Here is a 13,839-nt window from a genome sequence, read left to right as displayed (position 1 = left end):
TGTTAAAAAGTAATGATTGTTGGTTTTGACCTTAGAATGTACCCTTCATCTTGGAGAAGGGTGCTTGACAGCATTTTCTGAGCTCTGCAGATGTGGCTGTCCTCTCAAAGTCCTTCCTTACCCCACTATACTTTCACTGCTTTATGGATAAAGGATTTAGTCCCGTTATCTGGTTGAAGGTGAAGTTTGTGACTTCTATTCCTATCTTTACTTCTTTTCATGCCTTTAAATAGCTAATTGGGGAAGCATCATGTTTACACCTTCATTTTAAAACCAAAAAAATAATTAATTTTTTTTAATTTTGAAAAAAATGGTAGGTTGTGATTTTAATCTATTCAAGCTGAAGTTATCAGTCTCAGCCTATCATTTGCATAATTGTTTTAGAGTGTTTTTAACACAAAGAAATTCAAGTTTTGTGTAAATTGATATTGTGATTTTTTTTTCAGTGACACTTTTCCTTGCTTTAATATTTTTTGTCTTTTTCTGCTTTTGAAATGAGCTCTCAATTACAAAATATCAAACTACACTCAAAAATGCCAGCCATTGGCACACTATGGAGAAGCTCACAAGTAAGGACAGATCGTAGTGGCAGGTGGCAGGGGTGGGATGTGATCGAAGCAGTGGTTACAAATGTTCACAGGAAGCTAAAACTATCCAACAGGTTGTGCCCTAATGTTAGCACAGGTTACACTAGTCACTACCTTGGTGGGCGGCCTCAGTGTGTTTGGGTTCAGATTCTACACGGCAATACGACTTTTTCCAGTTAAGAGTTCTTGGCTTTGCACCAATCACAGTGTGGCCGGAGGGCCCCGCACCAGTCTATTAGTTTTTCAAAATGCTGTCGTAGACCTGATAGATGTACTGGGAGACTTCAGGAGCTCTGCACTTCAGTGACAGCGTATAATTTGGGTTTCCTGGCTGGATACGTAGCTCAGCCAAAATCCAAATACCATTAGTGAGCTTCAGGGATTGGTACAGCATGTCCTGCCCTTCCACATTCCTCTTGGCAATAGTATAAACATTGTTGTTTTGCAATTTGCTGGAAACAGTGTCAGCATTTAAATGACATTCCTTAATCTGAAACTGAAGTTCATTTTCATTGGGAATATCCTTCCATGTGGCAAGGAAGACCTGGCGCTCCATTTTGCCATCTTCTACAAAAAGCACATTGAGTGGGATGAGGCAGCTGAAGTAAAAGACATCAATATTGTTTTTCACAGCCACCTGTAGGTTTTTCAGAGGTTCCATCTTCATGACTGGGCCCAAGGTGTTGAGAGGCAGGGAGACGTCAATGCTCTGGTTCGGCATCAGTGGTGTATGGATGGCCAGAGGAGTGCTAGGGATGACACCAAAGCTATTCTTGTTAAACTGGATTGCAAAGTCTGTCATGTGTTGCAAAGCTTTGTTGGTGAAGTTCATTTCCATATAGATGTGCCCTTGGCAGTAAGTAAATGTTCCGGAAATATCTAAGCCTTTAGCTTTTACTGAAGGCAGCCAGACAGTCTTAGGAGCCACATATCCACCAGGTGCCATGCCTATTCCCGTGGAGAGTTCAAACAGGTCATTCAGACCACTGCTGACCACAGCAGGAGTAGGTGAAGGAGCAAAGGTTGCAGGCACTGATGAGGGGATGAAGGACTGTCCCACCAGACTATCTAGTCCTCTTCCCAAGAGATCCACTGCTCCCATCTGCATGGAGGACACCTGTGGCACATTGACTGGGGGACCAAGGTTAAGGTTTAAAAGGTCTCCTAGAAGGTCACCTTGAGAGGGGATGACCTGAGGCTGTTCCAGGTTCATGGCAGTGGTGGTGCCAACAGGGCTGTCACCTGCATCAGTGCTCCCGTGATGTATTGGCAAGTGTTCGCGATGGATTCCATGACTTCCTTCCACAAAAGCATTGGGAGGCTTATGGTACACGGAAGCCAAAGATCCAATGTGGCAGATCAGCTCATCCAGCAGAGTTGGCTCGATAAGATCTGTCTCCTCAGAGATCAGTGGCTTCTCAGACAAGACTACTCCTTTGGCTGTGACAGGGTCCATTCAGAGAAGCGCCAATAAATATAGCCCCGGTCTCGAAGGTCAGGATTATCAGAATCCTGTGTTGCCAAACTCAAGACTTGCTGTACCAGCTCCTGTGTTTCTGATGGTTTCTTGAGAAACAGCTTCACGATGGCAGTAAGCAGAGTGAGCTGCACCTGGGTGCTCGTCATGAAAACCCTCCAGGAAGCTCTCTAGTAACTCATCTGCATTGTCCATTCTCTCAGCATATTCTCCTACAATCCAAATCATAGCTGCTCGGGCGTCTGGTTCATCCAGCGAGTCTAAATTCTCACACAGAGTGGCAATGATACTTTCATACTTGTTGGGGGTATTTGCGAAAGATGTCCCTGATGACGACAATTGCCTCTTGGACCACATAATTTACTTTGGTCTGGATGAGATCAAGCAATGTGCTCACACAACGTTTTGCAGATTGCTCCACTTTGATGGCGCATCCACCCAGATGCACCCCATGGTCCTGACTGCTAAGGCCCAAATTAGAGGATTGGGATCTTCACAGTCCTTCACAAAGCTGTTGACAGCCATGATGGCCATGTCTGGCTGACTCTTGGCGTAGTTCATCAAATAGAGATAAACAAGTTTCTTTAATTCCAGGTTGTCAGTTTGCATACAGTTCACTACATCTGGAAACAGAGAACTAACGTCCTTTCCCACAGTCATGGCAGCAATCACTTTCTTCACAGCCTCCTTCCTCTTTTCTTTCTTTTCATTATTGAGTTCAGACTTTAATTCAAATATTTCTCCTTTTTTATTGGTTGTGAAGTACTTGGAGTCAGTCAGTCATGGTTTTGGATCTTTAATATGCACCGGAGGCGAGGGCAGGGGTGGTGGCAGCAGCCAGAGAGCACGGCCGGAGCGGTGTTGTAATGGTTTCCTCGATATTGTGATTTTTAATTCTTTTTTTTTTCACTGCTTTATGATTAGAAAATTGTTCCCTATTCTAAGACTTGTTAATTTTCACATTTTATTGTATTTTTATTTTAGTTTTCTCTTTTATGTTTAGCTTTTTATTCTCCTTGAATTTATTTTAGGTTTAATGTGAAAGGAGATTTTCAGTTGAGAGTTCCCCAAGTAGTCATTTTTCCAAAATCATTCACTGAAACTCTTTTCCTTTCCCAGTGATTTGTGGTGTTTTTTATGGTAAGTGTTTTCTAACATAGTCTATTCCTCACATAGGGAGGCTCACACTAGATGTTGGTTTATTACTCCGGATGACGATCGGTATTGTCTCCAGCAGTCTTCCTGTCCACAGCTCCTGGCTAACCAGTGAGGTTAATGAATAGAATCTGTCTGCCTCTTGTGCCCAACAGATCCTCAGACTATAAAGTCTGGTAGACTCAATTTAATGTTTCTCTTCTTCCAACTTTTGGATTTTCTCATCGTTCTATAAAGCCAGTAATGGTGTCTATTTGCTCTTTGTTTAAAGGTACCTATAGCATAGCATCCTCCAGCATATATGCTCTTCTCTAAACCACCTGCACTTCCTCTATGTGACTTGGTCTTCCAGAGAGCAATACACGAGCATCTTAGTGAATTCTGTGCTAGGAGTCAACCAAAGTCTTATGGATGAACTGGGATAGTGAAAGGAGCTACTGAGGGGAGGGGGGAGTTAAAAGAGAAATTAGAAGAGAAAACGTGTAAGATTCTTAGTGGTGAATCCTGACGTATCAGGAGTAGTCCAGACACAGGGCAGTTTCCTGCACACCTCAGAGTGCCTACCTTGTAGGAGTGTATTTCTGCAGTGATTTCAATTCATCACCCATCACAGGCACTGCAGCTGCTTTGTATCTCCCCCTGGAATTTGGGAAATCATCTTTTTTCATTAGTCTGCATTCTTGTTTCTAGAATTTCATCATTGTCAGGTTCTCAAGGACTAGGATTTGGGGATGAGTGAATCTATCACCATGGAAAACTGAAACTACAAGGAACAGTTTTAGATGATTCTAATACTTGCAAAGTCTTAGGGAAATTAAATATTTTTATATGATTAGATATGTATGGGGTTAACTTACTTATCAGTTTGGCATTGCAAATAGTCATTAACATTTTCATGTAATTTGAATGATGAAAGGAAGATCTATGAAAATTCAAATTGTGGGTAATTTGTAATTCGGAAAGGAGTTTTGTTAATTTTGGTATTCATGGCTCCTGACTCCAAACTAACACTCAGAATCTTCATTTTAAAATCTTTTTTTTTTTTTTTTAAGATTTCATTTATTTATTTGACAGACAGTAGGCACAAGTAGGCAGAGAGGCAGGCAGAGGGCGGGGGTGAGGGGGGAGAAGCAGGCTCCCTGCTGAGCAGAGAGCCTGATGCGGACCCTGGGATCATGACCTGAGCTGAAGGCAGCGGCTTAACCCACTGAGACACCCAGGCACCCATTTTATTTTTTATATTTATTTTTATGAAAGTCAAGTGTTTAATTTCCTGAAAGGGTAAGAAACAGTCTCAAAGAAGTAGGAAAATAAAAATGTAAAAATACACACCTTTCAGACAGATGCTGTCACAGCAAACAGAGGTTCTTGGAATGTTCTATGTGGCATCTTTTTGGTAAGCTTACAAAACAGTATGGAAATAATGAAACAGCATAATCATTTCCATGACTTTTCAGAGAATGAGCCAGTCATTCTTATGTGTTCACATAGAAACTCAAATCATAAGCTCCAAGAAGAATTTTGGGATATTACAGATAAGACAAAGCTTTTAATTAAGGGAGAAGGCATGCCAAGGTCCTTGAGACCAAGTTCTCAGATAAATAAATGCATATGTATTCTAGAAGGCTCAGGAGAACCAAGAAAAGAATCATAGGCTGATTGAAAAACTTCACAGACTTGCATGTAATAGTTTAAGTGAATGACCAGATTTCATTCATAGGTGTAATAATACAAACATTTTCAATTGCTCAGAACCGCGATGAGATACCACTAGGATGCCTACGGTTTAAAAAAAAAAAAAAAAAAAGAAGTGGAAAATCACAAGTGTTAGAAAAGATCTAGAGAAATCAGAACCTGTATGCATTGTTGGTGGGAGAAGAAAATGTCGTAGATGCTATGGAAAACAGTAGCAGTGCCTCTGCCTCCAAAGTGAAACATATATTTACCATATAATCCTATAATTATACTCTTAAGTATATTTCCAAGAGATGTAAAAACATATGTATATAAAAACTTGTACACAGCGTCTATAGCAACATTACTCACGACAGCCAAAAAAAAAAAAAAAAAAAAGGAACAATCGAGATACCCATCAGTAGATAATTCATACAATGGAATAGTATTCAGCGTTAGGAAGAAAAGAAATACTAACACATGCTATGAGTTGAATAACCTTGCCAATACTGTGCTAAGCTAAAGAAGTCAGGAACAAAAGGTCTCATAAGGAATGACTCCTTCTATACAAGATGTCTAGAGCAGGTAATCCACAGAGGCAAAACGAGAGATTGTAATGAAGTCTTAAGATCAAGCTTTTTGATCTTAAGACTTCATTACAATCTTACAAATTACTAAAAGCCGCAAAGAGTTTTTATTTATGTGGATAACATCTATTGATGTTTATCAAATTAGAAATAGAAGGTGAGGAGATTTTGAAAAATTATATTAATACATTTAATTTTTATATAAATGCATTTGAAATAATAAAGTTAGGTGTCATCATAGATGTTTTTATTATTAAAAACTCTATTTTTCAAATACAAGAATTTAGAAGGGTGACAGTTTTACATTTTGATAATTTTCTTTAATAAAAATGTTATAGAAGACCATTGCTTCTCTATTTATTCTATTGTGCTATGTTCCTTTGGTGGAGATTTATGAAGACATCAAGTGTCACACAGATAGGTGATAGGAAAGGAAAGGAGTACTTTAGTTGCCTTCTAGGTCAATTGTGATTATTCTTTGATACACCAAAATCTGACAAGTGGCATTTTCATAAAGCTTCATTGCAATGTAGTACCAAAAGCCATACTAACACCATTTTTGCTCTTTAACATTAAAATCCACTAATCTGTCTTGTGCTTGGAAAGGACCTTTTACCAATGCATAATTTTGCAGCATCATGCATTGGTCATCTGGAAAATATCGATTTAGTGTGTTTGGCAGGTTTTTCAAACATTTCATTGCACAATAAAAAAATTAATATCACTACTTTATTTTATCAGAAGCTTTAAGTATTGGGCAGTTCTTAAACTTTTGGTGGCAAATATGTTTCTTAAATTCTAATTTTCTCTTTAGAAACACATACCTTCAGTTGGTTTTTTTTTGAAGTGACAAGCTCATTTCATTCACTCCCCTCCCCAAGTCTGCTTGCCAAATACCCGAGGTTGAAAAACCATAGTTTGTCTATTGCTGGTCTTTCAAGTGTATGACTCAAATAATCATGCAAGTACTTTTCTTTGAAGCAATCATTATACTTTGGTATGCAGCCAAGGTGCTTCATGCGTACTTAGAAAAAAAAATATGTGTTCAAGGCTTGGAGTTTAATCATATTAACATTTTTGCTGCTCCATCAAGGACATTTTTAAGTAAAATTAACTTTTTAAAAAGATTTTATTTATTTATTTGATAGAGAGAGAGCAAGCACAAGCAGTGAGAGCAACAAGGCGAAGGCAGAGGGAGAAGCAGGTTATCTGCTGAGCAGGGAGCACAATTCGAGGCTCCGTCCCCGGACCCTGAGATCATAATTGGAGTCAAAGGCAGATGCTTAACAACTGAACCACCCAAGCGCCTCTCTTTTTTTTTTTTCTTTAATTTTAGTGTGAGTTCATGGATACTACAAGCGTAGTTTGGTGCCATTATTATGATTTATGACAAGCCTCCAACAATTTTGTCCCCCATTGCTCTTGCGTCATGAGTATGAATGACAACTCAGTGAAAAGGCAAATGACGTCTAACATTACCACGAAGTAGTTAGCGTCGCAACATTACAGCATGACTATGAAAATGATTTTGACCCTGCAGCTACCTTGAAAGAGTCTCAGGGACCCCAGGGGATTTGCTGACCGTCCTTTGAGAACTGCTGAATGGAATAACTTGAAAGGTGTCCCTTTTTTCATGGCATATCGCATTTGAGACAGTTTGAACATGAATCAAACTGTGAACCTTCCTCCACTCTTTTTTCCCCTTTCATATATTATTGCCAAAAATAACAGCATAGAAAGTGGAAGGGAGAAGGCAATTGGCCGTTCTGTCCTGCACTAGGAAGTTTACCCATGAAGACAGCGAGTGGCGGCAGAGAGAAGCAGAAGCCCACGAGTCCCGCATGCTAGTGACAGCACTTTTCACGTAGGACATCAGAGGGGTGGACGGTCAAGCAGAGGGAGCAGAAGATCCAGTGTCAGTCAAACTCCAGAGAGCTGGAATAGATAGAGAGCCTTTTGTGGGAGAATGGTCATGGCAGGGAAACAAACAGAGTAGACACAAAGAAGAAGAATTACAAGACACTGCAAATGAGCCAGGAGCTCTCCGGTAAGCAAACCCCTGGTTACTGTAATCTTGAGAAACAGGTTCGGGGATCCACTTATGTGGACTTGGAAAATGTGGCCAATGTCACCTTTTGGCTTAGTAAATAATAGCTTGGATAGCTTTCTTTTTAGGTACAGATAAATAGAAAAAAATTATAATATTGGACTTATGTAAAGATGCTATGGGGCAAGGACATTATTATGAACACTCAATAAAAACAAGCTTGGAGATGTGATTTATGGTATGAATCAGAAGAAGGCTTTAGAAAATCCATTAGTATTAGGTCACTTGGTTAACAAAATTAGAGGATCAACATGTAGGCTTCCCATTGACAAATTAAGTGAGTGTATAGGGAGAGACTCAACAAAACTCTTGCAAAACAGAACCAGAGCAAGAGGACCTTAAAATGGTGAGAGATAATCATTTATAAAGGACAGAAAGTGGACAACAGTCTAAGATTTCCTGAAGACTAAATGGAAAGAATTTAAAGCATTGGTTATTGCTATAATGATGTAAAACTTGAAACTGAATGGTGGAAAAATACCCAAGAAATGAAGATTGAGAGGATTCTCTCAGTTCTAAGAAAATTGGTCAAAGAGACCCACCATTTGGGTCTTTGAACTTTTTTTGCTTTAATAACAAAGAGAAACAGAATAATTTTATAAGAGTGTGATAACAAACAAAAATAAAGTTTTTTACAAAGGAACCAAAACTGGGTAAGTCTCAAACGTTCCCATTTAGAAAGCAAATTTCAGGGGATATTTGAAGAATCTCTGTAGAGTTTCAAGTGGCAGTATAAGAAATTTACTCAGTCAAGATACCTTCAATGTGGGAAGGCATTGGAAAGATATTACCAGATAAATAAGAACTTGGACAATATATCGCATGTGTAATTTTCTTTTAGAAATTAGTAAAAGGCAAATGAAAGATGATTCAAAAGGGGAGTCTATTGAACTTGGGCTGCTATTGAACTTAGAACCCAATTAATATAGAGTAGACTAAATATTAAATGTTATATATTTAATAGTTAAGAAATTAAATACGAAGACAAAATAATATTGAAAGAGCACTGGGTGTGGTGCAAAAACAATGAATACTGTTATGCTGAAAAGAAATAAAAATAAAAAGTTGCAGAATACAAAAAACTTCTATAATAATAGTAAATTTGGTGTAAAATGCTAAGTTAAAGACTTGAGTGGTTGTATACAGCTATATGAAACCATTCTTTAAAAAAAAATCTTAAAGAGAGGTGGTGCTTTATTGGTATCATTATATTCTCAACTGGTATCATTATATTCTCAACTACGATAGTTAAAAATGAAAACCTAATATATATACTTCTAAATTTTTAAATAGTGACCACTTAAAGGACTAAAAGCAGGATATAAAACTTTAAATTTCTAGCAAAGATCAATACAAACACACAGAAATAAAACAAAAACCAGACAAGATAAATAAAGAGGAAGAGTAATTGAAAAAATTAAAATAAAATGGAAAATAATAATAATAATTAAATATAGTGGAAATAAAAATAATAAAAAATTATAAAATTATAAATAACTGAAAACAAATGCTGAGATAACTGAAATAAGACCAAATATACTGATAAATGAACATAAATATTTTAAATTTATTCATGAGATACAAACTGCAAATTTGCATTAAAAAGATCCATACACAGGGGTGCCTGGATGGCTCAGTCCTTAAGTCTCTGCCTTCAGAGCTCAGGTCATGATGCCAGGGTCCTGGGATGGAGCCCCGCATCGGGATCCCTGCTCCACAGGAAGCCTGTTTTCCCCTCTCCCACTCCCCCTGCTTGTGTTCCTCTCTTGCTGTCTCTCCCTGTCAAATAAATAAATAAATAATCGTTAAAAAAAAAAAAATCCATACACAGGGGCACCTGGGTTGCTCAAGGTAAGTGTCTGTCTTCAGCTCAGGTCATGATCCCAGAGTCCCGGAACTGAGTCCCCCACAGGATGTCCTGCTTAGCGGGGAGTCCGCTTCTCCCTCTCCTCCATCAAATAAATAAATAAAATACTAAAAAAAAAAATTAAAATAAAAAAATCCAAACATCTTAGTAACAGGAAGCTTAACTAAAATAAAATATTATAAAAATGGTAAAAGCAAAGGAAAAGCAAATGTTTATTAGTAAAATTTAAAAAACATAAAGTAGAATTCAAGACAAGAAATACTAGGGGATAAAAATAAGATAAAATCAATGGCTGACTCCTCATATTTTCTATATAAGAGCAGTAACCATATACAAAACTTTGTTATAGACAGAGAAATCGATTTTATTCAAAACAGGAACAAAACAAAATATTTGGAAAGTTTTGGAGGAAAATGTCTGTAATAAATATGAAAAAACCCCATACACGACTGATAATAATAAAAGACAATTTAAATAAATGAAGAAAAAGGATATTTCTTGGTGATGACACTGAGTATTATAAAGAATTTATTTCTCCTTTTTTAAATTTTCAGATGTGACAAAAATGATTCTAAATTTCTCCTGGAAAATAAACAGCTGAGAATATGCAGAAATTTTTGAAAAAGAAGAATATAGTACAGAGGATTTTTGCTCTAATATATATATTACATAATATATAATACACATACAATTACGTATAAATATATCTTAATATAATTTCTAAAATGTATATATTATATATGTTGTATATTTTTATGCTTAATACATACATATGGTATTATGTGTAGTCACACATATGTATCGTACAAAACCAGGCCTGAGTTCTATTAGAATGTTCCCTTAGATTCCATTAGAACTTGGTTTTTGATTAAAAGAAAAAAAAAGCATAATAATCAAATGGGTTACTCAATTAGTTGTGATCTAAAAATGTTCTATTTGGGGAAATTTAACATTTTCAGTTAATGCCATATGCTCACACAAATTCCAGACAGATTCTAGACTTACACTGAAACTAAAAACCATAGAAAATAAAAAAAATATTGGTGAATATGCCTTCTCATGGATGATTTCTCATCATAAAGGCAATAGAATGGGGCATAAGGGAAAGAATTGATAAATATGACTGGATAAGAATTCTTTAAATCTTTCTTTAAAAATCAACATCAAAAAAGTCACAGGGAAAAACAAATTCTAGAAAAAATATTTGGAATTCTTACAGCTTGGAATCAAGATAACTGCCAATTTACATGTTATTTAACTTCATTCATCTCAATTTCATCATCAGTGAAACAGGGATAATAACACTCTTGTTTGTTGAGAGGGCTAGAAATAAAGTATATACTTAGAGTAAAGTAAGTGTCAGCTGTTCTTTCTTGTACTCTGTATCTATAGAAAGTTCAATGTGGAAAATACTTAGACCCTAACAGAAAGACAGGTAAAGGATGTGAGTAATTTATGAAAGAAGAAACTTAATTAGCTAATAAACTTGAAAAATTTAACCTTGCTAATAAGATGCAAATTAAAACAGTAATAAAATACCAGTTTCCATCTAATAAATTAGAAAAAATTAAAAAATATATATAATATAAAAGAGAAGCTTCCTCATACACTGGGAGCATAAATTTCCCACCAACTGACCTTGAAAGCAATTTGGCAATGGGCCACACTCTTTTACCTGTAATTTCACTCCTGAGAATATATTTAAAACTGTCAAAATTTTATTTTTGTGTGAATAATTGGACACATCTTAAATCAAGGGACTCCAAGGTTTTGTGATAACTCAGCTTTATTGATGAAAATAATTTTTGCTATATTCTTTAATGTATGTAAGTTTTTTTGTTTATGGGTTTTGGTACCATTTATTTTTACCACTTAAAAACATACCCCAAATAGAACTGAAAAAGTTGAAATAAAAATCGAAATTTTAATACTTTCTTCCTGCGCCTTACTTACTCCACTGGTTTGCCTAGTTCCTAGCGTGCAGGGATCCCATTTCAAAGACCACAGCCCAGAATATTTTGCAGTTAGAAAATAATTAAATAAATTAAGGCACATCCATCAGTAAAAACTATTTAGCTGTTTGAGATCACAATTTTGGATAATGTTGAATTTGAGAACATGGTTTCTATATAATAATATCTGTGAAGGCGAATGTAGTGTCCAGCTGGCTCCCTGTTTGTCAGCTGGTAGCGCAGGTTCGGTCTGCAATAAATATTTCTTGAAGGAAAAAAGGAATTACAAAAGCAGGACACTAACTTGTATATGCAATGTGGATCTAAAAGTATGAACCAAGATGACAAAAATTGTATACAGACATACTATATATGTGCGTGCATATACACATATTATGCATATATATAATATAGAGAGATAATTTTCAAAAACTCCTACAATGCATTACATAATTATAAACTAAAAGTCAAGGTAGAAATGAATGAAAAAAATGGAACTCGAAATATAACTGTCAAGATGAACGACAATTTTCAAAGGATAAAAGATAAAATCTGAAATACCGAGAATATGAAATAAACAGTTCAAGACCTCAAATTGTATGACTCAGAGGACAGAATAAGAGGCATTCATAGAGGGTTTCTCCAATGTCAAAGTTATGAATCTGGGTAGTGCTACCGCATGCTTCCTTCTGAAAAGTGGGGGAAACTTGGTGATGCTTTCTGCTCTCCGGCTGGGTCCTTAGGATATGCCCTTATGTTGGGAGTTCTTGCATGTAAATGTTCTGAAGAGTTTCCTGAGGAACGTGTTAAAAGTGTAGATTCCTGGTTGCCTAGGTTGCTCAGTGGGTTAAGCCTCTGCCTTTAGTTCAGGTCATGGTCTCAGGGTCCTGGGATCGAGCCCCACATTGGGCTCTCTGCTCAGCTGGGAGCCTGCTTCCTCCTCTCTCTCTGCCTGCCTCTCTGTCTACTTGTGATCTCTGTCTGTCAAATAAATAAATGAAATCTTAAAAAAAAAAAGTGTAGATTTTTGAGCCCCTCCCTCTGCAACACTGACTGGCAGGTGTGAGGAAGGGTCCAGGAACCTAACCCTGCGACCTGCCCCAGCTGGGTCTGATGCCCAGGACTTGATACTCACAGTTGGGGGTTGTGGAGAGTGGGACCAAGCCCTTGCCCTGAATCACACAGAATCTCAGCGACACGCCCATCCCAGAGCAGATGGCGACAGAGAGATGGCGTAGACTGGAGAGGAGGCTAGAAAGGCACACAGAACCCAAAGCTGCCTTATGAAGAGGACTTGAAGAGCAGAAATTTCCAAACTGAAGTCCGTGCAAGCTATTAACAGTTGAAAAGGGTGATTTTTATCCTGTGGAGATCAGAGAACCCAAGTGACCACAAGAACTTGCTTCCAAAGCCATTCCCAGGCTTGGGAGGGGCCTTAATGCCGAGACTCCTGTAGGTGATGGTCTTTTTCCATGTGTCATCCTTAAGCCCCACTGGGAAGTAACAGATATTATTTTAGATGAAAGAACTACTCAGGTTAAAGTCCCTTTTCTAAAACTTCACTGGGGTCTATCCAGTCGAGTGTTCACAAGGACCGACTCAGTGATGTTGGGGACTCCCGCCTTCCTCACCTGGCCACTCCCGGCTGCACCTGCCCTCCCCTGCCCAGGGGCACTTCGGTAACAATCCCGTCAGGCCTCACAGGTGAGCAAGCAGACAGCCAGTACAGGTTCTACCAAAGCAGCTAAAGCCAAGAGACGGTTCATTTGATACATTTTTCAAAAGAAATTAAGTTGACAGAAAGGCTGTGTGATAAGGTAGTGAGAAAAAAAATGTGGCTTAAATTTGGGTTTTTGTAAGATTTGAGTGCATGCCTTCTGCAATCCTGTGTTTAATTTTTTAAATTAAATTTAAAAATGTTTTTAAACATATAATGTATTTTTATCCCCAGGGGTACAGCTCTGTGAATCGCCAGGTTTACACACTTCACAGCACTCACCATAGCACATACTCTCCCCAATGTCCATAACCCCACCCACCTCTCCCGGCCCCCCTTCCCCCAGGAACCCTGTTTGTCTTATGAGATTAAGAGTCACTTATGGTTTATTGCAATCCTTTATTTCTAACGAAAACTTTGTCTGGAAAAGGGGCCACAAAGAAACTTCGGGAGGTGATGGATGGGTTTATTACATATATTGTGGGGTTGGGTTTACACAGGTACGCATATTGGGTATGCATATGTTCAAATTCACAAATTGCATACATTGAATATGTGCAGCTTTAAAAATATCAATTATAGCTCAGTGAAGTTGTTAAATTGTTTTTTGTTTTTAATTTAGTACCCAAATGACAAGGTCTGTCCCTCCATGCTTCCTTCCTGTCTCCCCCACGAAGCAGCCTTTTGAAAGGTAAATCAGATCCTGTCACATCTTG

General features: G+C 37.6%; 1 pseudogene across 1 annotated transcript; it reads right to left on the bottom strand.

The window, feature by feature from the left end:
• Positions 1 to 434: 434 nt before the first annotated feature.
• On the bottom strand, positions 435 to 3,827 carry LOC309845017 (AP-2 complex subunit beta pseudogene; annotated as a pseudogene). The gene is made up of 2 exons: positions 3,784 to 3,827; positions 435 to 2,528 (listed from the first exon to the last, which is right to left on the bottom strand). The product of its transcript is annotated as an AP-2 complex subunit beta pseudogene (transcript).
• Between the last annotated feature and the right edge of the window lie 10,012 nt (positions 3,828 to 13,839).

This window comes from Mustela nivalis, assembly GCF_964662115.1.
Source record: "Mustela nivalis genome assembly, chromosome: 12".
Taxonomy (NCBI): domain Eukaryota; kingdom Metazoa; phylum Chordata; class Mammalia; order Carnivora; family Mustelidae; genus Mustela; species Mustela nivalis.
This window is presented reverse-complemented; position numbering and strand designations above follow the sequence as displayed.